The sequence below is a fragment of the Pteropus vampyrus genome, unplaced genomic scaffold, assembly GCF_000151845.1.
Source record: "Pteropus vampyrus isolate Shadow unplaced genomic scaffold, Pvam_2.0 Scaffold139, whole genome shotgun sequence".
NCBI classification, from domain to species: domain Eukaryota; kingdom Metazoa; phylum Chordata; class Mammalia; order Chiroptera; family Pteropodidae; genus Pteropus; species Pteropus vampyrus.
Window position 1 is genome coordinate 2,218,074 of NW_011888920.1, and position 27,010 is coordinate 2,245,083.

The 27,010-nt window shown below is 31.7% G+C and overlaps 1 pseudogene; it reads right to left on the bottom strand.

The window, feature by feature from the left end:
• LOC105297477 overlaps positions 1-22,093 on the bottom strand; it is a 32,175-nt pseudogene extending 10,082 nt beyond the window's left edge.
• Between the last annotated feature and the right edge of the window lie 4,917 nt (positions 22,094-27,010).

Genomic DNA, 27,010 nt, shown 5'->3' on the forward strand with positions numbered 1-27,010 from the left:
TGAATGAAATAGAAAGAGTTATTTTGATAAATGCAAGAAAACATTTAATAAATTTCATCAACCATTCATTATTTTAAAAAACTCTTTGTAAGATAAAAATAGAGAGAAAATTTCTTATTCTGTTGCATCTACAATAAAATACAGCAACCGTTATATTTCAATGATGAACTGTTAAAAGCTTCCAATCACACACTGGAAAAAAGGTAAGATCTATTAACACTACTTGTACTCATTATTGTACTAAGAGGTCATAGCCAATGAAATAAGGAGAGAAAATGTAAAGACGCTTAAGTAAAAAAGAAGAAATAAGAATATCGATGTTCACAATTTTATTGTAAGCATAGAAAATCCAAATAATCTACAAATAAAATAGAATAAATAAGTAAATTTAGCAAGTTTACTGCACATGACGGCAATATTTAAATATTGAATTACATTTATATGTAGCAGCTATATCTAATATATATTTTTGGTAGAATTTTTTTAAATTAATTAATTTTTTTATGATGACATTGGATAATGAAATCCAATGTTTCAGCTGTACACTTTAACAGTAAGGCATATATATAGTTACACTGTGTGTTCACCTTCCATAGTTAGATTTCTTTCTGTCACCACATATTTGACCCTCTTTACCCTACCTACCTCCCCTCTCTTCCTCTCCCCGGACTTTGATAACCACTAGTCTATAGTCCATGTTCACAAGTCTTTGTTTGTTCATCTTATTCATTTGTTGCTTTTAGGTTTATATCCCACATATAAGTGATATCATGTGATTTTCTACTTTTTCAGTCTGGCTTATTTCGCTTAGCATGATTATCTCGAGGTCCATCCAGGTTGTCGCAAATATCAGTATTTCATCTCTTCTCATGGCTGAGTAATATTCCATTGTATATGTGTACCACAGCTTCTTTAGCCAACCATCTATCGTAGGACACTTAGGCTCCTTCTATGTCCTGGCCACTGTGAATAATGCTGCTATAAACATCAGTGTGCAAATGTCAATTCGGATATGGGTTTTCAAGTCTTTGAGGTAAATGCCCAGTAGAAAGATTGCTCGATCATATGGTAGATTAATTCTTAGTGTTTTGAGGAACCTCCATACTGTTTTCCATAGTGGCTGAACCAATTTGCAGTCCCACCAGCGGTGTATAAGGGTTCCTTTTCCTCCGCATCTTCTCCAACTTTTGTTATTTGTTCTATTGATGATAGCTATTCTAACAGGTGTGAAATGGTATATCATTGTGGTTTTGATTTGCATTTCCCTAATAGCTAGCAATGTTGAGCATCTTTTCAAATATTTGTACGTCCTCTAGGGAGAAGAGTCTGTTCAGATCCTCTGCCCATGTTTTTATTGGATTGTTTGTGTTTTTATTATTGAGTTGTATGAGTTCTTTGTATATTTTGAATATTTGACCCTTATTGGAGGCATTACTTGCAAATATATTTTCCCATTCGGATGGTTGTCTCTTTACCTTGTTGACAATTTCTTTTGCTGAACAAAAGCTTTTTATTTTGATGTAGTCCCATTCATTTATTTTAGTTTTTACTTTCCTTGCCTTTGAGGTAAAATTCATAAAATCTTCTTTAAGTCCAAAGTCCTTGAGTTTAGTTCCTATGTTTTCTTCTATGCATTTTATTGCTTCAGGTCTTATATGCAGGTCCTTAATCCATTTTGAGTTAATTTTGATGTGTGGTGATAGACAACCGTCTAGTTTCATTTTCTTTTCAGGTGGCTTTCCAGTTTTCCCAGCACCATTTATTGATGAGCCTTTACTTTCCCCACTATATGTTTTGGGTTTTCTTTGTCAAGAATCATCTGCCCATATAAATAAAGGTTTACTTCTGGACTCTCAATTCTGTTCACTAGTATATTTCAAATGGTATTAACACTTATAGCACTAAAAAAAGCAAGTATCTAAGAAGAAATATAACATAAGGTGATCCAACAGATGGTGAAATAAATATATTATTTTTTAAAAAATCAGTGAACTGCTTGCAGAATACCATGTTTATTAGTTGGAGCAAACAATATTATAAAAATATCCTCCCAAATGCATCTCAATTCAATACAGTCATAATCAAAATCCTAGTCAACTTGTATGTATGGTATGTGTGGAAACTGATAAGATAATGTCAAAATTTATTTGGAAAATGTAAAGTCCAAGAATAGCCAAAAAATTCTTGAAGTAGAAAAAAATAGAGGATTTGCAATATTGAATGTCAAAACTTATTATAAAACTACAAGAATTAGAATTGGTACAGGCTATACAAATACACCAACAAAACAGAACGGAATCTAGAAACAAACACTAATAGGGATGTATCCATATAAATATTACATATATGGCAAAGATGTCAATTCTGAGCATGGTTAATGGTCGATCTTTTCAAGAAATTTTGCTGGGTTGATTTGTTATTCATGTTGAAAAAAATTAATCTTTTCTGATATTTCACACTATACTGAATAGTCCATTCTAGGTGGATTGCAAATCTAAATGTTAGTGGGTAAATTCTTTAGAAAATAAAATAGAAAAAAAATACTCAGTTCTGTAAGCCATGTACATATTTTCTAAGCAGGACATAGAAAATACTAAACATGAAGGGAAAATTTTATAAATTGAGCAACATTAATATCAATAAAGTAAAGTAAATAACAATATTAAGAAAGACAAAGTAAAAATAAAAATGAAAGCCGCAGATTGGGAAAAGATACTTGCCATTTATGAAACTAGAAATCTTATCCAGAAGATAAATTTTAAAACTCATCCAAATAAATTGTTTAAAAACAAGATCATTATTAGAAAGAAGAACAAAATATTAAACACTTCACAAAAGAAAATTTTCAAATGGCCAATGAATAGAAAACACATACATCTCAGTTTTCCTGGAACGGTCCTGATCTGTCTACTGGCATTACTTCCAATTAGTGACCCTTTCATTCTCAGAAGTGTCCTGATTCAGATAATAAATTATAAAATTGCTGATTGATTTTTTAAAATGCTCACAATAATACTTTCCATCCCTGTACTCACCTCTCATTAAGCGACTTTGCTCTCCTCCTCTCAAAAGGAGCCAAGACCGTATTACCTATTTCTCCATCCATCCCCTCAAATCAAGCTGGACTTGTGATTGGTATTGCCAAATAAAATGCAATCGAAGTCATGTCAAAGGAGTTCTAGCGAAAATCCCAAGCCAGACCCTTTGAAGATGAGAAACCACATAGAGAGGCCCAGCTGACAAATAACACTAACCATCAGACAGGTCAGTGCTGTCATCTTAGATTATGCAGCCTTAGCTGAGCCGTCAGGTGACTACAGCAACAGATCAACCCCAGGACACAGCAACTAATTGTTGGCTACAAGAGTGTGTTCATCTTATGAAAATTCATTCAGCTCTATCTATTATTTGTCATGTTTTTCTGTGTATATTTTATTTCAATAAGTTTTATTTTTGTAAATATAGCCCTGTGATCTTAACTCAGACATCTTATAAGTTCTAATCACTGTAACTATTATCACTATTATTTTGATGTTGTATTCTTAATATTCAAACTCAAATTTATTTGATTTTAACCCATTATTTAATTTGGTGGTCACCTTAGGCCACTTGAGTTTTGCCTGAATATTATGACATTTTCTCCTTTAATTTGCTATGTTGGGAAGGTTTTCTTTTTAGATCTAAGCATAATATATCTCTATTAATAATCATTTGGTTAGTTCTATTATTTGGGCATTATTTTAACTTCTAGGGATACATTTTAATTTTGCTCAGTCAAATATCAATCATCACTATTTCCTTTGCATTGCTAACTCTATATAATTTCACATTTGAATTACCTGGAAACTTTATAAACCAGTATTAAAATGCTGAATGAAATGTTAAGTGATCGATATGTTTGTGAATTTATTGATAAATTTAAATATTTATAATTTTACGATTTGTTTTATAGACACACAGTTATAGGAAATAGCAGATCAACTCGGGACAGAGCAGCTATTGATGTATAAATGCTCCCTAAAACATGAGATTATTATCTTTCCATTCGAGTGTTCCAACTGAATGGCAGTGTAGTACAGAGATAGAGATATTTAGATTGTGAGCCAGAAAGGCAGTTTAAATCCCACCTGTGCTGCTTCCTCTCTGCCTGACATCAGACAAATTACTTAAACTCCATGTGCCTAGGTTACTTTACTGTGGATAGGAGATAATAATGATACCTACTTCAAACTGTTACTGTGAAGATTAAATAGTCTAATACATATAGATCTCTCAGAATGCAATTGTGCAATATGACAGTTCTGCCTTATATGCAGTAAATGCTCAATAAATGCTAGATAGTAGTTATTATTTGGTGAACTCATTCAGATGAAAAGCAAAGCTGCTGAAACAAAGACTCATTAATATAGTGGCCTAAGGAACATAAAATTGAATTCTCTTTCATACATCTTTTCCAAGGTGAGTGATCCAACCTAATCAGCACATTCAGGGACCCAGATTCTTTTCACCATGTTGTTTTGCCGCATTTTTAGGGCCTTTGTTTGTCTGCAAATCAAAGTCACAGACACAGGCCATTTTCCAGCTGACTGGAGACAATGCCTTAAGGCTCTTAATTAGAAGAGTTCCTACCAAATCCATTTACATTCCATGGTCAAAAAATGTTACATCACCACACCTAGCTCTAAAGGAACTCTGGTAAATGTGATCTATTACTGTCTCACTCAGGAAAAAAGGGGAGAGTGAATTTGAGTGGAATCAAGCCACCTGGGTCACATGTGGCATCTGCAATATGAAGATGTTCCCCTTGGATGCTCCAATGGGTTGCATCCATCAATCGATATGATAGAAAATGTTTCTCTGAATGAGTGTGTCCTAGAATACTAATATTAAGAAATACTTCATAAAAATAAGAGCAATGTAGGAGAGGTGCACCCCAAGGTCAAATGCAATTTGAATCAATCTATATACAGTAGGATACTGAAAATTAGAAAAAAACTCCTGCCATGTAGAAAAATCTTAACAGGTGTTTAAGTAACAATTTAAACACAATTTCCTCAATTTGATGTAAATATGAAAACTTTCTCCAAAACTTATTAATAAGCTCCAGAATTGGGATTTTGTAGAATATACTTTGGAAAATGTTGCTCTAGTTACTAAATTGTTTTCCAATCCTTTTTTTTATTTTCAGCTTTATTTAGGTTTACTTTATCACTGTTTTTTATTTAAAGTTTTTTTATTTATTGAAATATATCTCATGTATAATATTGTATAAAGTTAATGTGTACAACATGTTAATTTGATACATTTATATGTTATCGTGATTATCATTGTATAATTAATATGCAAAAAATATACACATGTAAGTATATATTTCGATGAGTTTGGATATACACATACATCCATAATACTATCATCTCAGTGTAATAAACACATCTATCATCTTCAAAAGAGTTCTTTTGTGGCCTGGCCTTCTCCTTAATGTAAGATTTACCCTCTTGTTTTTAAGTGCCCAACATTTAATTGTTAAACATAGGCACTGTGTTGTACAGCAGGTCTCTAGAACTTATTCTTCTTATATAACTGTGACTTTACACCCATTGAACAACAACTCTCCCAGTCTTTTATACTTGCTGCATTCTAGACTTCCACCCAGGATAGCAAGAGACTCACTTAAGTCAATCCCTACAGGATCTAGAGCCTGCTGCAGAATGATTGTGCTTGATTACATTTTATACTTAATCAGAGAAAGAGCATACTATTTATTTCTGACATGGGCTGATTTGAAGATAGCCTCTGAATACAGGTGTAAACATATGATATGGTTCTATGACATTTATAAGAACTAGGTTCTATATTTTATGTTATGTTTTAAATCTGTAGAAACCTTGTGCCTTAAAGGGAAGTTTTCATCTACAGCACATATGCTGGAGGGGAAAATAAAACTGTTTGTTGTTGTTATTGTCTAAGATTAGATTTTTACTCATGGGAGCACAATCAGCAGAGAAGATAGATGAAGAAGGAACATTGGCAGAAGAAACCAGCAGATATCACCATTCCTTCAATCGCCAAATTGATCTGGTTTTATCAAAATGACATCATGATAACAGCAGACTGCTGTGTCATTAAAAAAAGAAAGTTGACAGTAACTTAAAACAGGCTATCTTCAAACAGCAGTATTTAATCATAAGAATATATCTAAAATAAAATAATTAATGTCAAAGATATTTTATAAAATTAAATTAAAAATTTTTAAATTATTTGCATTTGAGGATATAAAAATTTGTAAATTGGGACTTTGATAAAATTATTTCCTATAATAACATTCTAATAGATAAAAAGAAAACTTGAAAATTAACTATTAAGGCATGCCACTGTTATGATATTTCACATCAAAATATGATATAATACAGGGTTATTGTTTTCTTCTACCCAGAAAAGATGCAGTGTTCAATTTTTTCTTGAGGGAATACCTTAATATCTACTATTGAGGTAATTAATTGATCTTACACAGTAACTAATCTAAATTGTGTGATTAAAATTATTCTTTTTATTCAAAGTGAATAAAGAAACAAGAGCGTGAGTAGAAACTAGAGCAGCACTGAGGAGGGTTGTGAACTGGAAGCCAAGACAGGGTATTTCCCACTTCTAATTTTCTGAAGTTAATTTTAGAACTCTGATATGTACAGTGATCTCAAAAATTTCAGTAACATTGTGACAATTGTGTATAAGGGAAATATTTGATCAAATGTTTCTTTTCCTGCAATGCTAAAATTAATTTAAGTGTAGCAATCGGAAATGGTGAATTTCATAGTAAAGAAATAAAACCGCCAAGGAAGTTTCTGTAGAAGAGATTAAAAGCAAGGCCAGCTCTAAAGGCGCAGCACAGTGGCCTAGTAATAAGCTACCATGAGAGAAACTGCCCATGAATAACAGCATTTGCTTTATCTCAAACAGTGAACTTTCCTTTCATAAGTGACACACTTTCCTGAGCCAAACAACCTTTGAATATAAATTTATATAACTGGTGACATAACATAAAATATTTTACCCCAAAGATGATCAAGCTTAACTGCATCTCCATTTTAAATTTTCTAGTGAAGATATTTAAAAATATGCACCCCCTCTTTCCTAAATATAAGAATTATTCATGTTTTATTGAAATTCATTAAGAGCGAAAAAGCTGAGCTTTTGAAAATTGAACCAGAGAAGTAATTAATCCATTTTGCAAAGCAAGGAATTGATCTTGAGCAAAGAAATACGGAGGGCAGATTTAGAGCATCCAGGTAAAGGGTTGATTTTAGGGAAGCTTCCAATGTGTTAAGAATTGATAGTTTTTGGACTTGAGATTTTCTGGAAAAGCAGGTGAAGGAGATCAAATTATTTCCTTTCATTTTTTAATAGCTTTTGGATCCCCATAGCTTGAGAGAAAACTTGGATGACCAGCACAAATTTTTCATAAAATTTTATCTTCTGTTACAATGTAGGGAACTGGAGGAGACACTGCTGAGAGTCATAAAACTCTTAGAGAAAGTTTGTCATGGTTCACTTCTATCTCCTTTTCTTCTCACTGCCTTGCGTGTGTAGCATCCTTTTCTGGAAACTTAAGAAAAATGTATGAAATAGAACATACATGAAAAGGGAAAATAATTACTAGAATAACCTAGTTCTACTAAGATAGAAATACTTTAAAATTAGGCTTCAGATATATGTATGTGTATTTTTAAAATTATGTATTAATCAATCTTTTAAGTATTATTTACTTTTATGTAATGTTTACAAAACTACTAGCCAGATAAATAAGTAATTTCCTAAGAGGTAAATCTGTCAACAAATTAGGTAAGCTAATTAGCATACTTAAATATAATGACTAATGCTGCACCAAAAGGCTTTCTCTGAATCTAAAAAGATTGTGAAGGAAAGTTTATTTAAAAAATAAAATAAAATCAGATATTAGTGCTTTGTTAATTGTTAAAAATCCAAATACATAAAATAAGAGATTTCTTGTTTATATGGCTTTTTAACAAAATAAGTTATAATTCATCTATTTAAACAATCTCTTAAATCAAATAGTAATTATTTCACAATTTCATGGCGCATCAGTTCTAAAATGCTCAGAACACAAAATGGAATGTTATTTAAGACACAAAATCATAGATAAATGAAATATAAAAATGCATATGCATCTACTAAAAAAGTACTTGACCTACAAAAAAAGTACATAAATCAGGAGAAAGCTGAGTCATTGATGTCTTGCATAATCTATTTTGGGACACAACACTACATAATGCTGCAGCAACAAAATGCATAATTTTTATATCAATCATTTGTGTAGTCAAAAAAATATATACACTTACCTTCTCTGCAACTATTTATTTGGAATAATCACCCTAGTCAGTGAAGCAGCATTTCCAGGGATGCAAATGAATATATTTCCCACAATATGGAAGTATTGTTTGATCCTGATTTAAAAACAATTGAGCAACTATAAAATAATGTGAGAAAGCAAAGATTTGGAACTAGAGGCTACAATTAGTGCCTAGAGACTGGCTATATGATCTTGGATGAGAATATAAACCTCCTTGAGCCAAAATTCTCTCATCTATAAAATGGAATACCAATATTTACCTCATTTAACATTGAACATTTACGAGGATTAGGTAAGATAATATAGGCGAACCCACCTTTTAATTTAAAAACATTATGTAAGGCATACCAATAATTGTTACAATTATAGTTAAATTACCGATGCTCTTCAAACCTCAAAGTTTTACATAAAGTGTCAAAAATTACAATCAATAGTGTTCTTTATAATGAAAATATGGCACTGAGCCAGTTGTGTAGAATATTACTCAATTTTGGGAAGGAAATTGTGCTGGCCATTTGTACTGATCCTTGAGACTTCTACAATCATCACCTGTTTGACTGAAGATCAGATCAAAATCTGACATTAAATTTAGAGATTGTACCACCATGCAGTATACCATCTGGCCAGGTGACTTATGTTAAAAACATTGGTTAGGAATGAGTGAGGCCTTGAGGTTTCACATAGGGATATTTGGTAGACACAGATGACTCTAAAATATTTGAACTCTATAAATCTCCTTGTACTATCTTGCCAGCAGAAGCAAACCTGCCTTACTCTGTAGTGATTAATCTTCCCTTACATCAAAATTTGGCAACGAATTTACCTGGGCATTATCCTCATAAGACATATTGATTCTCTTCAGGATTCACTTTTAATGAGAGTAAGATCTAGCACAACCCAGAATGAAAAGAATGAGCTCTGCTCTAAGAAAGGATGGTATACACATTGCAGGCATTGCAAGACCTCATCATATTTGTGTGAAATAAGAATTCAATTCTATCATTAGCAATGTCCATTGGGGATATTGTGCCCCAAATATTTATTTGTTCAAATATTATCAGTAAGTAAATAGAACCCAGAATGAGACAAATACCGACATTTTTTTCTTCCATGCTTAAAGTCAAGTCCTACTCACTCCTGTGTTTTATAAAGTTTCAAATCAGTTAATAAATGTTTAGAAACCTTTTTTTAAGGTTTGTTACTTAATAGCAAAAGTAAAAAGCCATACACCATTAAAGAAATACTTATTTTTCCTGCTGCAATAAAAATGACTGAAAGAATAGACTGAAACATAATACTTTCCTTTCTCAGCTAAGAATGTCAGAAATCTCATAGAAAACATTGCTAAAGGTGTGAAAAATAAGCATTAGAAAAAAAACATGTATTGTGAACTTTTTATATGCAATTGGATGAACATACAGGCATTTGTAACATCTCTTTGCTTATTGTATTTACTAGATTCCAATTCGACAGTGAAAATAAGAACAAATTTTGTGTTTATGAGTCTGACAAATATCTCAGGTTGAATGACACACAGCAGGTAGTACATACGCTAGTTTCAGAACAGTATTTGCTGGGGAAAGTTTATAAAGCAGGAGAAGTAGCAGGTACAGAGTTCCTTTGTTGCCCATTTTACTCTGAAGTAATGAAATGAGATCTAGCCAAGCTGGATGTGGGATTCTGGAAGATGGGCCCTTGCATTTGGAGTATGGAATTAATAAAATCTATGGTTAGAGAAGTACCAGGTCCTCTTCTGACAAGGGTTGGGGACTAACATCCATTGCACATTTGTTGCTGTATAATAAAGCATATTAGTGAGATCTTGGTTTATTTGCCACTTCAGCATTCTTAGTCAGAGGTACCTCCACCCCTCTCGGTAGTATAATTAGAGACTGGGTTCCAAATCTTCTGGATGAAGGTGTGTAACATGATGAACAGGTGTTTTCAAGCCCTGACCCACCACCTTATCATTCTATTAGGACTGATTATCTTAAGCACTTGTAGTCAGTTCTAATGGAGATGATTTTAGCTCATAAACAGTCCTACTAAACAAAAGGTTAACTCCTTTTGTAGTAGGACAGCATGTAGAGCCTCAATCTTGGAAAAGTTAACTTAATCTCTCAGAGAAAATAAAAGAAATATTTATAGGGAAAATATATACTCAACAGTAAATTGCTTCCTCAAATAAAAATGTTTTATGGCAAAATTTTTATTTTCTCCATTGATGGACCAGCTCCTTTAACTGAATCAAAAAATGACCAAGGTGAGAAACTTAGCACCTATAGAAAATTTTCATTTTAACATCTACTGCAATCATTTGAAAATGAATGATTTAAACCAGATCAAAATTACAACTAAACTACAGAAAAAATATCATTTGGAGTCGCCTGAAGTCTATCTGAACAGAAGTCCCTCAACTGGGAACATACAAAGAGGCCACCTCAAGACTGGTAGGAGGGACATGGATGTAGAACAGGCTAGTTCCCATATCTACCTGTGGTGGCTGAGAATCAGGAAGGATATCTTGCCTGCAAAAGTCTCCTTGGATGGGCAAGGGGTCTTGGCCTTATGCCAGGCTCCCCAGCTCAGGGTTTCAGTGCCAGGAAGAGATGTTTCCATAATTTCTTGCTGTGAAAACCAGTGGAGATTGTGGCTGAGTGAGACAGAGGGCAGCTGAAATCTTAGACCTTCCTCTTAAGGGTCCTACGAACGGACTTACCCGCTGACAGACTCACTCCCTCTGAGCTCCAGAGCTAGGGCAGCTGCTCGGAAAGCACCAGGGGCAGACAGGAAGGAACTGACTTTGGGGTGAGAGCTGGAGGGGCAGCATTCAACCAAACAAAAGTACAGGCAGAAGCCATTGTTTCTTTGCTCCTAGCCTACAGATACAGGTGGCTACCATATCTGAGTCTTCATCAACCTGGCTAACACTGGTTTCTCTACCTTAGTGAGACCCCACCCCACCAACTTTTAGACCCACCCAAGCCACCTCCAATGATTTTTCAAGACAACTGCAGAGTTTGGTTCTAGCTGCAGACTTTCCTAAAATTTCTCAAAGATTCACAAAACACCCCCAAAACAGCATCTGGCCTCAGCATTCTCTATACCTTTTGCTGAGCAGCCCCAAGCCTGGCACTAGCAGCAGCCACCCTTGGTTCCTGGCTTGGCCTCTTGAGGCACCTCTAAGACCAGCATGGGTGGCAACCATCTGCAGATTGCTTGATGACTCTTATAAGGTGGGCCTGGGTAGGGCACAGGCTGGAGCTGAACTTGGCCTACAGCAGGGCCCCTCCCAGAGGCCCTGGAGCTGGCATGTTCAATGGCCATCTTCTTACCAAGCTGGAACACCACACAGGGCTGCATCCAAGGATGTCGTACCCAAAGGGCAGAACTGATTTTCCTGTAGAGAACCAAAAGGAACATAAAGGTAAGAAATAAAATGGGATAGGTAAGTTGGAAGTAAAATTTAAAAACTTCCCATATGTTTTAGTTTTAATTAATTGTAGAAGCTACTAGGAGTATATAGTCACAAGAATTTTCAGAAGTTTAGATTATCACTTGTTGTCATTTTAACCATAGTCTATTACAAATTCTTTGAATGACTAGATGAAATGTTTCTCCACATGAAATACAATTAAGATGCAGCTAAATACGGAATTGTTTTAATCTATAGATCTCTAAGTAAGGATTAGAAAAGTGTTATGCCATTTGTCCTTTTGACCCTAGATATGCAATCTTTAAATTAATTGGGGGGAGCATTTTTTTTATCAGTCCAATTATTTTTTAATATAATTTTTTAAAACATTCTTATAAGACTACATGATCTTTTATTATTATGTTTTCTGCATCTATATAATATTTACTATTCTTTAACTGAGCTTTATGACACTTGTGAGAGGTGTCTTGTCTGTATTATTCATAAACATGCATCCATCATATAGGACAGTGGCTGAAACAAAATAAATGTTCAAAGATATTATAAGTGTATTTATAAAGATAGATACTGACACCAAATTTGGAAAAAATGGTTTAAGCAAATGATATTACATTAAAATGGTATTCTCTCATCATTCTATTTTTCTTATTTATGTTTTCTCTACCCGAAATAATGTAGTAGGTAAATATAGATCTATTTACATAGGTAGATGATAATAGATAACAATAGGTAGATAGGTAATACAGATACAGATAAAAATTTCTTAATGTCTGTCTTTTCTACTTGAATATTTTCTCTCCTGAATGAACTTTAAATAAAGAGGAACTCATGAGATTTCAGTGATTTGAAAATGATTTATGAATAGCAACCAATCTTCTTTTCCCATTTAATCAAAGGAAATGTGAGAAGGTAAAATCTCTATAACAATAAAAGAAAGATTACCAGTGAATAAATATGACAGAATATTTTAGAAAATATATTATAATATTCTTAATCATTGGTTAAAATAGCTCTTTGATTGTCTGCTTTATAAAAATGTAACTACTTTGAATAAATTTGAGGATTACTATTTAATTTTCCAAACACTACTGGCATGAATAAATGTCTAGATGAGTATATTAAATATATATGGATATGAAATATCAGGATTGAAAGTTTATACTGTCTTTAAAATACATCATATTTATGACAGAAGGTCATTCAAGTGTGCTAAATATTGCCAGTGAGGTCTTTGGAATCACTGATACAAACATTCAGAGTTTGATTTCAATACTTTTTTAACATTAGAATACTGTATTACAGAAACTCTATATTTGATATATACATGTATATATGTATATTTATAAAACTATGCACAATTGTAATAAAATACACTTAATTGCACTATTTTTCTGAAGAAATCTTTTCTTCATTCTGCTATCTACCACCTTGGACTGCAGGTTATTATGTAATAGCAAGAATAATCATAATCTTAAATAACTACCTAATAGTTATTGAATGTTTTCTATATGACAGAAATTCTCATTCCTTTGAATATATTCCAACTGTAAGTCTTTGACAGAGATACTGTTATTCATGTTATAAATGAATACAAAGCCAGACGTATTTAAGTAATCTGCCCTTGATCACACAGTGAGGAGGAAGGCTGAAATTTCAACCCACGCAGATTGGGTCCAGTCTAGCAAATAAGCAATCAGAGACAAGATATTTTAATAAATGGCAAAATATTCACAGATCAATAAAAAGCTAATGATAATAATGGGACTTTCAACAATTAGATTATCATTTGTTTAGATCCACTAAAATGTATACAGATTTGATCTATATATTAAATTTGTATCGACATTGATTCCTATTTGTGAATTGGTGATAGTATAAAAATAAAATTTTCACCACTTGGGGATGGGCTTACTAAGGTGAGGGATATGCTATATATCTAAAACAACATTTTAAAATGTGTTCTCAATTTTAATTGAATTTTCTTACAAATAATAAGATAATTTTTAATTCATTATATATAATCTAGAGTTAATAAAATCTTTAATAGCATAATTTCATTTCTGTTTGGGTATATCATAAGTCACCAAACTTTTATTTATTGAAAAATATGGTATAGAAAAAAGTGTTAAGTTCCATCAACTATAATATAGATCAAAATTAGCTCTTAACTATCCATTTTATTACAAATAATTTTTTCAACTATTGTGTACATGTCTTTTTTGAAATCTAGTATTTATTTTGATTGCAAGACTTTGATATCATAAGGGAAATTCAAGGAAGCCAAATAAAAATGAAAAATTATTTCTTTTCCAGATATGTTTTATTTAGTATTTAAAATTTTTTTAAATATTACAGTTTTTTCTTTTTATTCTTCTCAGGAAACAAAAGGAAATTCTAGCAAATCTCTGTACTTGCAAGTATAGTTTACTTTAAAAATCTTAATAAAACATGAAGAAAATTTTATAGCAAATTTTTTCATGTTATATTATTTCAATACCAAATTAATATTACATTTTATTTTATTTTGTATTTAAAAACTAACACATGAAGACACAGATTCCCCATGCAAAAGAGTTCCAAATACTTTATGTACATACTTAGTCCTCAAAAAAGTGGAAAATGAGAGGGGGAAAAATGGCACAGATGACAGAAGCTCTGTTCATCCCTCTGGTGACCAAATCAAAGTTGTGATGAAAACAAGGAGCAAGCAGCAAGAAAAAATCACCTGGGATCTAGATGAACAAGCCATACAACTAGGGAGAAATACAAGAAATCACCCTGCAACGGCAGAAGGTAAATCAGGTGAGGACGCAGGGCTGCCCAGTCTCAAGCAGCTGAGTGAGATGGAGGCTGTTGCAGTGGCAGCAGTAGACGCCTCTTTAAAGGGCCATGTCCACAAGCTGATTTTCACAGTGATGGACCTGCTCACTCTGAGCACCAGTGCCAATTTGGCTGCATGCAGGGAGCACCAGGGACTTACAGGGAGACATTGTCAGAGTGAGGGCCAAGGTGAGACTAGCTCTGTACAGAAGTGCCAGCAATATCCATTATTCCCTGTTGAGCCCTCCCCACTCCCAGTACGGGGACACAGAGCCACCACAGCCATGATGTCATCAAACTGGATAACAGAAGTTGTTCCGCCCAGAGGATTCCCTGAAACCCCATCTTCCCCAACTTGTGGCCCCACCGAAGCCACATCAGATGTGTCCTCAGTGAGTCAGATGTTCCTTGCTGAGCATCACCTAGACTCACACTGGAGGCAGCTGGCCTCGGTTTCTGGTGTGGCCTTTTGAGGCAACTATTAACACAGCATGTGGATTGCTTGCTGAATCTTAACAGGTGGCCCTAGAGAGGCAGAGGCTTGAGCTAAGTTTGGCCTGAACCCCTCTCGGAACTGTGCCACTAGACACTTACTTCACAAATTCACACTAATAAGACTGGGAATCTTAGGAGCTTTGCCCCTAAGGTCTTGGCAAAAAATATTCGATGTGTTGAAGACCCAGGATCTACAACCAAGAATATTTTATCCAGCAAAGCTATCATTTAGTGTTGAAGGATGGATAAAGAACTTCCCAGACAAAAATAAACTAAAGAAATTTATCATCACCAAGCCAATATTACAGGAAATGTTTGAGAGACTTCTTTAAGGAAAAAAAAAAGTATCAAAAACAGGAATAAAGAATGCTAACAACAAATTCCTATCATTAAGTACCTCAAAAAGAAAAGAATTAAGTGCTCCAACTAAAAGATAGAGTGGATGAATGGAAAGGAAAACAAGACCCCTAAATATTGTCTATAAGAGACTCACTCCAGATTAAAAGACGCACACAAACTAAAAAGAAGGGGATAGAAAAAGATATTGCTTTGATGGACCTAGAAGGTTTTTAAGTCAGACACAGAAAGATAAACACAATATGGTTTCACTTACATGCAGAATCTAAGGAATAAAAAGAACAAACTAATCAAAAACAAATTCACAAATATAGTGGACAATTTGGTGATGGACAGAGGGGAGAGGGGTATGCGGGGCTGGGAGAATGGGGTGAAGGGTTAAAGAAGTACACATTAGTAGCTGAAGGATGGTCACAAGGATGAAGAGCACAGCATAGGGAATATAGTTAACATTAATATGTTGGCTTGTTGGAGGGTCAGAGGAGGGAGGGAGCAATTAGGGGGATCGTTTTACAAACTATATAAATGTCTAACCAATGTACTGTATACTTGAAACTAATTAAAATAAATAGATAAAATAAAATAAAATAAATTTTTTAAAAGGTGGAAAATAATTCCTCACTCCTTTAGAGTGGGCTGTGCATAGAGACTTCTTTCCAAAGAATACAGTATGAAAAAGTGGGGATGGGAGAAGTAATTTTACAGTAGAGAAACCTAGCAAACACTGTCTCACACAGGTATTCAAGGTCAACATCAACAGATACAAGTCATGTTGATAGTATGTATCCCTGATATAATGTGATGAAAATGGCATTTTATCTCTATGGCCTTCCTCCCAAAACTCATAACTCTTGTCCAATACAATAAAAATAAGGAAATCTCAGTTGAGAGCATTCTACAAAATACCTGCCCAGTACTCCTAAAAAGGTCATAAAAAACAAAGAAAATTTAAGAAACTGTCACAGCTAAGAATTGCTTAAAAAACAATGAATGTTCAAGCTAATGTGGTATCCTGGAACAGAAAAGTACACTAGGAAAAAATTAATGATAGTTGAATAATTTATAGACTTAGTTAATAACAACATATCAATATCAGTTCATTAATTCTATCAAATGTATCATACTAATGTAAGCCACTAGTAATAGGGGAAACCGTGTGTAGGACATACAGGAACTTTCTATACTACTTTTGTAATTTCCTTGTAAACTCTTCTAAAAATAAAAATTAAAATATGTGCCAAAATTTTAAAAATTAACAATACCTACTACAAATTGTTTTTTTTAACTTGAAATATTTATATAGTAAAAACAAAAACCAAAACCAAAAAAAACTTCTATAATCTCACCATCCAGATACAACCACTACTAATGATCCCATGTGTTTCTTCCATATTCCTTTTTTTCACATTCCTTTACTTATAAATAAACATATATACTTTTATCCAATTTGGATCTTGAATCCAATACTTAAAACTGTTTGGGCATCTTGTTTTTGCACATAACCTTATATTCTAAGTATTATATCATGCTATTGCATAGTTTTTAAAACATAATCTTAATAACTGCATAACACTGAATTAGGCTCATGTATTATAGTTCAATTCTTTTTTTAAAATACTATCAGACAAGATAAAGTTTTCTAATTTTGATTAATTTTTAAGAAGATAATTATTATCCTAGTACAAAGATGTTTCCCTAATCTATAATTATTCTTAGTACAGATTCTGACAGTGTTACCACATCAAAGAGTAATAACATTATTTAGACATTTGATAGCCATTGCCAAATCACTTCCCAGAAGGCTTATTTCTCCATCTACTCTTGCAATTTATGAGCTTTGTGTCCTTATTTTGCATATTTTGCTAAAGGAGTAGGCAAATAATGACATCATATAGGTTTCATTTTTATTTCTTTGCTTATTAGTAATGTAGATTTTTGATGTATTTTTTAAAAAATTTCCCTTATGGAAATTACCCATACAAGTCCTTCATCTTTTCTTCTTGTTTTTAACTCTAAATTGGAATTTTTCTTTGGGGTTTTAATATGTTTTATGTACTAAAGAACTAATTCCTTGAAATTCATGTTTATTTCTAATATTCTATAATAAATGTTTTTCTTAAGTTTATTTAGTATTAAATTTGTATGTAGTCAAATCTAAGATTTTCCACTGCTACTATATCCACAAATTTTGTGTTACCTAAGTTGTTTTCATATCTTTTTAAAATTTTTAATTGATTAATTATTAAATTTAGCAAGGTGATATTGGTTAATAAAATTATATAGGTCTCAAGTGTAGAATTCAATAATACACCATCTGTATATTGCATTGTGTGTTCACCACATAAAGTTGAATCTCCTTCCATCACGATATATTTGTCCCCCTTTACCCTTATCTATCTCCCCCTCCCCCCTTTCCCTCTGGTAACCACTAAACTTTTGTCTGTGTCTATGAGTTTTTGTTCGTCTTATTCATTTGTTGCTTTCAGTTTTTATCCCACTAATATGTGAAATCAGATGTTTCTCAGTGTTTTCCGTCTAACATTTCACTTAGCATGATAATCTCAAGATCCATATGTTTTTATATCTTAAAGTATAATAAATATATACATATATTTTTCTTTTCTACTTCACCTATTTTCATTAATCATTTATTCTTTTATTTAGACATCTGTTCTGTTTATTGTTTAGTTATTTTAAAGCTCTGAATTATATTTAAATTCTACTAAATACTTTGAAAGGAAAAGCCAAAGTTTTATATAGCTTCTTTTCTTGTTCAGAAAATCCAGACCAAGCTAAGCATGTGGCAATTTTTGCTAACTAAATTAATGTTGAGTGGAGAAGGTCAAGAGAAAAAATATTAAACTCAGATGGACAACTTTCTTTGTGCTATCATCATTCATAAGAATTAACCAAGACCTTTGGGAGGAGTCTTTATTGAAAGCTTTGAATTACATTCCATAGGGAAGAGGAGCAAAGGACTTGAGGTGAGAAATAGGGAATGCTTATTTATTTAAGACTTGTAAATTCCCTGATTATCTTGGCAAAGAGAAGAATTTTGCCTCAAGAATTTGCATCAAATTCTCCTTTAGCATTTATTTCCTCCTATTACCTTGGATTTACCCATTTCATTCACTTGTTCTTCCAGGACAGAATGGGCAGAAATTGCTCCAGCCTCAGAAACTTCAAGTTTTTCTTTATATGATTTTTCAGCCTCTGACCTAAAATTCTGAAACAAGATTTTCAACTTGGAAGTTCCTTCCAGCATTAAATTTTGGTTCCTGGGACTTTCTAACATATATTCATCTCTTTGATTTTATCCTGCTCCTGCATAACTAGTAGGTTGGTGCTAGGAAACAGGTATCACCATTGTGAGCCAAAAACTCTAGTCTTATCACCCTTCTATTAGGACCTACCATGCTAGCTGAAAACCCATCTGTACTTTAATTAGTGGATATTCTACCTGCTTTTAGTAAAGGACAGACTGCTACATAATCTAATGTAATATTACATTTGACATTCTCCCCTTATTTTTATAAACTTTTTTTCAGGAAGAAAAATGAGGGAAAATCAGACAAACTCAATTCAGAAGCCTATATTAAATTTTGAAAATATTTAAAATATATTTACATAAGTAATTTTATGCATATAAATGAAACTGACATGTAAATATTATATAGAAAATTGAAATGATTTCATATACAGTATTTAAATTATAAAATAATATGTACAATATCATGATGTTAACAATTTGAAATGTAAAGGTGATAACTAAAATTTTCATAGTAGAACAATGCAAGAAAACATTGTTATAATTACTATAAAGTCTTCGATTAGTTTAACATCTTCGTTTTTTTAAAAAAGGACAACTTGGAATAAAATCTAGAAATGTTTTAAGAAATGAAAATTTTGGCATAAATTCACCCCTATTGGGTCTCCTTCAATATGTTCCTTTATGGCTGGAGTCTATTATTAGTTTAAAAGTATAAAATAGTGAATATTTCTGATAAAAATACTATTTTCGTTTTTAATTAATTATAATATTCTTGAATACAATACTATAAATTCACAAGACCTTACATGCCCCCGATATTGTCTATGACATTAAATACTCCATGTTGTCTAATCAAGTAAATGAAGAAAATATTTCTTCTGATCTACTGCTGAAAAGTGTCATTTTCAGAGGGACAGAAAACAAAATTACTTTTTACGTTTGGATTTGATCTATACTTCTACACATTTCTTAATATAAAAAATTGGCTCCCCAGGCAACTTTATATAACTTCTTATTTGTCATTACTCTTTAATGACCAGTAGGCATTTGTATGGAATGACCCTGTCTAGGAGAATTCTCTTTCAGTTTTGAAAGTTCTGCATATTAAACATGTCTATAAACATCAGTTTTGTAGTCAGAGAAGGCCATTCACATCCCTCACCCTCTGAATAACTTTCGATTTTCTTTTAAAATTCAATTTACAGGTCATCTCTTCTAAAAAGTTCCCTTGATTTAATAGCCTCCCAACACACTTAATTACTTTTCCTCTTTTCTGTCCTTATATTACACATGCATCCGATGTTGTGTACATCATACTGTGTTGTATTTTGTAACTTTTTACATCTGTATCCTCTCTAATACTATCGGCACCTTAAAGAATAGTACTATGTAATTTAATTTTTCTCTATGTATTTCTGAGGTTTAGCATACTTTCTAGTAGAATACTTTTCAATACGTAAGGTATCTCAGGAAAAGAAATTGTAAATCAAAATTTTCTTTCTTGATAAGAGAAAATGGAGAGTACCCTCAAGACAGAACTTTCTGTCTAAAATCTTAAACTGGTCAGCCCAAATCAGACAATTTCTTACTGAAAAGTGTTGAATAAATTGAGATAACTCCTTGTCTGGCAGGTCATTTTCAAGACTTTTAGCAGACGCCCTCCAATCTGTTAGCAAGTTATAATCCTAAGAATTTATTTACAAGTTAACTTATGCATAGAGGTTTCCTTTTGCACATATTCAATTCCTTTTCTTTACACAGTTTACATTAGTTTAAGAAACTGTGCTAAATAGTTTACACTAGGAAAATAATTTAGTCTTTAGATTAAATTTAGAAATTACCTTGTTCTTAATGGAGGCTTGGCATCAAGTACAAACATGGTATAAAGTATCTGTTTATATTGTGATTTTCCCCTCTGGTTGGTAATCATCATGTTAAAATGTTGCAAAACAAAAATTTAAAGGCTCAGAAAAAAAATAAATACCACTTTGGTACCTTTATTTTCTGTCTCCTTTTTCTTATGCACTTTATTTTTATTTGTGATCTAATCTTCAATTCTCTTTAAAAAAAAACAACCTTAATATTATATCATAATTACTTTTTTATCTTTAAGAATTTTCATAAATATAATTTCAAAGACTTCATAATATTGACATGAATTAACATATAATAATTTCTCTAACCATTAAACAGTTGGGTGACTTTTTCCAATTTTTTTTATTACAAAACAGAAAAGCATTTTCACATATAATTTGCATTGACTTAGATTATTTATCTACTATAAAAGAGAATAGGAATCACACAACAGATAACTTATTGATTAATTTAGAAAGTTATACTGGTTATATTTTCTCTTGTGATACGTTTATCTCATCATGAAATAACCAGTATTGAATATTAAATTTAAAAAATATGCTAATTTTATGAGTATAAAAACAATATTGTGAGTTGAATTTTCATTTCTTTTATTATTAGTGAAATGAAACACTTATGTATATATTTGCATGTACTTGTGTTAATTATGTATATATGTTATTGGGACAATATGGTTTTATTATCTATATAGGTTATATATTTTAATTTCTTGTCCTAGAATTTGTAAATATTTGGTGCAGAGAAACTATTTCTCAAAAGGATTGTTTTATATATGATTAATTGATCTCATTTTTATTATGTTGATGATATGGAAGATGTTGATCTTTCATAATTCATGTACTAATGTTTCCTGAATGTGTTTCTAAAATGAAATAGTAATAGTACTATCAGGAAATGGATTATAGTATTCTAAGAATTAATTATAGTAGACTCCTAATAAATATTTTGATTGACTTATTGGACTAGTCAAATAATTCTTTGCAACTTAATGAAATCATATGCCTTCATTATAATCAGACTCTAACACTGCCTTACATATACATCATATAACAGATACCAAAATCGCTATAGTGTCTATTAACAACATATGATAAATTTATAAATTACATTTTCTAATAAATTAAATTAGGCTAATAATTGTAAAGTAAGACATGAATAATAGGAACAAGATTTTAGAATGACATAAATATATTTTGGTTTACTATTAGTGAGTGACAATTTTATTATATAAATGATGCTTTTCATTATCCTAAATGTAAATAGGTATTTAAATAAAGTACATTACTTTATTTTTAAAATAAAATAAGTTTGGAAATATTTCTTTCTCTTCAATTTTTTGGAAAAGTTTGAGAAGGGTTGGTATTTTTCTTTAAATGTTTGGATGTTTGGTAGAACTTACCTGTGAAGCCAGTTGGTACTGGGTTTTTCTACTTGGGTGGAGGTTTTTGATTACTGATTCAACCTCCTTGCTCATTATTGGTCTGTTCAGATTTTCTATTACTTCATGATACAGTCTTAGTAAGTTCTATGTTTCTAAGAACTTATCCATTTCTTCTAAAGCCATATGTGATAAGCCCCTAGTTAGCATAAAAATGTTCAACACATTGGGTATAGAGGAAATGTACCTCAAAATAATAAAGGCCATATGTGATAAACCCCTAGTTAGCATAAAACTCAACAGTGAAAAGTCAAAAGACTTTTCTCTAAGATCAGGAAGAAGGCAAGGATGCCCACTCTCACCAGTTCTATTGAACATAGTACTGAAGTCTTAGCCATAGCAATCCAGGAATAAAAATATTAAATAAAAGGCACAAAAATTGTAAAGAAAAAATAAAATTATCTCTGTTGGCAAGTGACATGATCTTACATATAAGAAACTCTAAAGATTCTATCAAAAAAAATGTTGAAACTAATAAATGACTTCAGTAACACTGTAAGATACAAAGTCTACATACAAAAATCAGTTGTGTTCCTGTACACTAACAATGAATTATCTGAAAAAGAAATTAAGAAATTTCTTTTATAATATCATTTATAATATCAATGAAATTTCATTTATAATATCAATGAAAACAATAAAATATTTAGGAATAAATTTGATCAAAGAAGTGAAAGACCTGTACACTAAAAACTATAAGACATTGATTAAAGAACTTGAAGAAGACACAAATAAATGGAAAGATACCTTATGCTCTTAGATTGGAAGAATTAATATGGTGAAAATGTCCATACTACTCAAAATGATATACAAGTTCAATGCAATCCCCACCAAAATGCCATTTTTAAAAATAGGAAAAGAAAAGCTATTCTAAAATTTATATGAAACCTTAAAAGACCTCAAATAGTCAAAGCAATTTTGAGTTAGGAAAACAAATTTGAAGGCATCACACTTCCTGATTTCAAACCATATTATTAATTTATAGCCATTAAAACTTTACTGTGTTCACATAAAAACAGACACATAGGCCAAAGGAATAGAATGGAGAGCGCAGATATAAACCCACACATATATGGTCAACTTATTTTGGGTAAAGATGCCAAGAACACATAATATGAAATGAACAGTCTCTTCAATAAATGGTGCTGAGAAAACTGGAGATCCACATTAAAAAGCATGAAGTTAAACCCATATCTTACACCACTCACAAAATTAACTTGAAATGGATCAAAGACCTGACACTGTAAGACTCGTAGATGAGAACTTAGGGAAGTTGCCTCTTGTCATTGGTCTTGGCAATGATTTCTTGAATAAGACACAAAAAGCATAGGCAATAAAAACTAATATAAACAAATGGGATTGCATCAAACTAAAAAGCTTATGTACAACAAAGGAAGCAATCAATAACTTGAAAAGGCAACCTACAGAATGGGAGAAAATATTTGCAATTATATATCTGATAAGAGGTTTTATCATAAATACATAAAGAACTCATAGAGGTCAATAACAAAAAAGAAATTAATTTTTAAAAATGGGCAAAGGACCAGAATAGACATTTTTTCCAAAGAAGATAAATAGCCAAAAGGTACATGTAAAGGTGCTCAACATCCTTAATCATAAGGGAAATACAAATCATAACCACAACAAGATATCTCTTCTCACCTATTAAGATGGCTATTATAAAAAAGACAAGAGATAATAAATGTCGTCTAGAATGTGGAGAAAGAAACTCTTATATGCTGTTGTTAGGAATGTAAATCAGTACAGCTATTATGGAAAACAGTTTGGCAATTTCTCAAAAAATTAAAAATAGAAATACTATTTTATCCAGAAATATCAATTCTTTGTATATATTTAAGAAAATGAAATCACTATCTTGAGATAGTGTTCATTGCAGCTTTATTCACAATAGCCAAGATATGAACTTAGTTGTCCTTCAACAGATGAATGAAAAAATAAAATGTGGTGGATTATTTAGCTATAAAAAAGAAGAAAATTCTGTCTTTTGTGCCAATATGGACAAGCTTAAAGGGTTTTATGCTAAGTGAAATAAGCTAGACAGAGACAAATGCTGTATGGTATTGTCTATACTTGGAATCTAAAAAAAAAAAAATGTTGATTTTGTAGATATAGAAAATGGTATGATGATTTTTAGGGTCTGGGGGGACTGGGAAATAGAGAGGTGTAGGTCAAAAGGTACAATCTTTCAATTATAGTAGGAATAAATTCAGAATATCTACTGTACAGAATGGACACGATAGTTAATACAGTATGTATACTTGAAAGTTACTGAGAATTGATCTGAAGCATTCTCATAAAAAGAGAGTTAACTATGTGAGGTGATGAATATGTCAATTATCTTGATCTTAGTAATTATTCCATAATATATCTGTATAGATGTATAATATATATTTGATTTCTATAATTATGTATATAATTTATATTTGATATCACTTTTTACTCTTTAAATGTATAAAATTGTATTTATCAATTATTCCTTAACAAATTTGGAAAATAAATAAATAAAGTATACCATATGTAATAATTATTTATTTATGAAAATTTAAATTTATTATCATAAGACTGGTTAAATTTTGGGGCAGCTATTAGTAAGATCACCTTTCAGGTTGATTTAGTGGATATCAAAACTTAGCCTCTTAAATATCTAAATCTTTATTATCAGGAGTCTCATTTAAAATGCCTTATTAAGAAGGAAGATTTGAACTAGAAAAAATAGGCATTCTAACCATTAATCCAATTCTACATCAAATAATAAAAATATTTAATTCATTGAATCACTTTGTTTCAAATAAAGTACTAATCGAGAAGGTTGCCACTATCAACTTTCAAGTATCTAAATTGGAGGGAAAAACTCCAAATTTTATGAGGAATCTGATCCTAATCATTCCTTAAAGAATTTTGAAGAAAAATTTTTGAAATAGTTTAGTAATCTTAATAAAGTGGACTTAATATAAATGGAAATTTTTTCCAAACTGGATCAATTCTCATCTTAGTTTGTTTTCTTTAATTAATTTTTCAATTAAAAATTCAACTTAATTCATTTGCAAATGAGTTTTTGAGTGAAATATGCATATATATACATGCCTAGCACTATAATGCATCCCAGATAGGTATAAAATGTTAATTGCGACTATAATTATTGACTTCTAAAGGTGTAAAATTTTAATGATAGCATATAGCTCAGAGAAAATTTGAAAGATATTAATAGTAACAAAGCCAGTATCAGGAAACAAAACCTCAAAATATGGCAATTTTCTTCCAATATTTAAATTTGACTTAATTTATTCTGAAAAAATAATCAGCTTATTTTATCTCATATTATTAAAAGGCTAATATTTCTCAAGGCAGGACACTTTTTTTCTCGGATGATTCCGCATGTAGAAATGAACATTTCTATACTCAGTGACAACTGCCTTCCTGAAGCATGTTGCACGCTGACCATTTTCCTAGAACACGGTGGAAGCATTCAATAAATTTTCTTTATGACAACTCATCTAAATCACTTGCTTCTCCAGTTCCACAGTATTTTTCTGGGCAAAATATCACTTAATCTGCATTTGTTCTACATTTGTTCCTATTTATGGAGTAACCATCTCAATTGCTCTCTTAGTAAATATAGCTTATCCTACATAGTTCTTCAAATTTCATCAATGTATGTCATGATAGAAAGATGCTGTTGTTGCTGCTGCTGCCACTATAGTGATTACTATCACTAATTGAAAGATGCCCTTCCAATGTTTCTCTATGGGTGTTAAACATCAAAAGAATAAAAACATAATCTGTTAACTCTTAAATTTCCAGTGGCCAGAGAGTCCATGGCATATATTAAGTGCTCATTATCTATTTTTAAAACTAAATATGTGTTGGACATCCCTAATAATACTGCAATAGCAATCTAATTCGAATAGGTATTTATTAATAATAGACACACAGTGGGGATAGTGGTGGAAGTGCCTACAATTGTCTGATAAGTATTTTGAGTTAGTACTTTCATTTTGCAGTTTAGCTAATATTCTAATAAGTATTCTATTTTACCTGCTACCTTTTATTGAAAATTCAATGAATTCATTAAAAATTTGAAATTGAATTTGTATCTATTATTTCTTTTATGCCATATGCTATTCCAAAATGATTAAGGTGGCTTACAAGAATGTAAATAACTCAGAAAAAAAACCAGAATGCACATTTGAAATAAATAAGAAAAATGAAGCAAAGAGAAAACAAAATTTGCAAAGGCAAATGGACCAGGAATGAGGTCAGTACACAAAATGCATGCCTTCAAGTCTTAAATACTTTTTGGAGCTGGGCCACAATTTGCCTTTATTATTGGAGCAATTAACAGAAACAAGAAAACATGATTCACAATAAGGTTCCTAACACCAAGGCTCAAATGTTTCCTATCTCAGGATTTGGCACCATCCACCTATCCAGTTTGACAAAACTGGCACAAGAGTATTCATATCCAAGCCATCACCCTGCTCAATGATTTCTGCTTCCTAAATCTCAATTCAAGAAGTACTCTCTCCTCTAACATCACTTTCTAACCCAGACAAATGTATTAGCCTTGCAACATGTCTCCCTATACTCATACTTCCCCCTACTGACCCCTACCCCAGCTTTAATACATTTTTCATGTTGTAGCCACAGTGATTTTTTTTTAATGCAAATTGTATTCTATTAGGTCTGACATTCTATAAAAGTAGTGTTAACAATCACTTTTTCTACTGCGTATTCTATAGAGCTATAATTTAAACTTTCTATTTCACTTCTTCTTTTCACCTTTATGAAGTAATCATCTAAAGACACTTTGTGGAAGACAGACTATAAAGTCTTTGAACTTCCTGTAAAATGACCCTATAAAACCCAGAATAAATCTGTTTCTAGTCACCATGATGAAAGGTCATATAGGATACAAGGGTATTAATAATACAT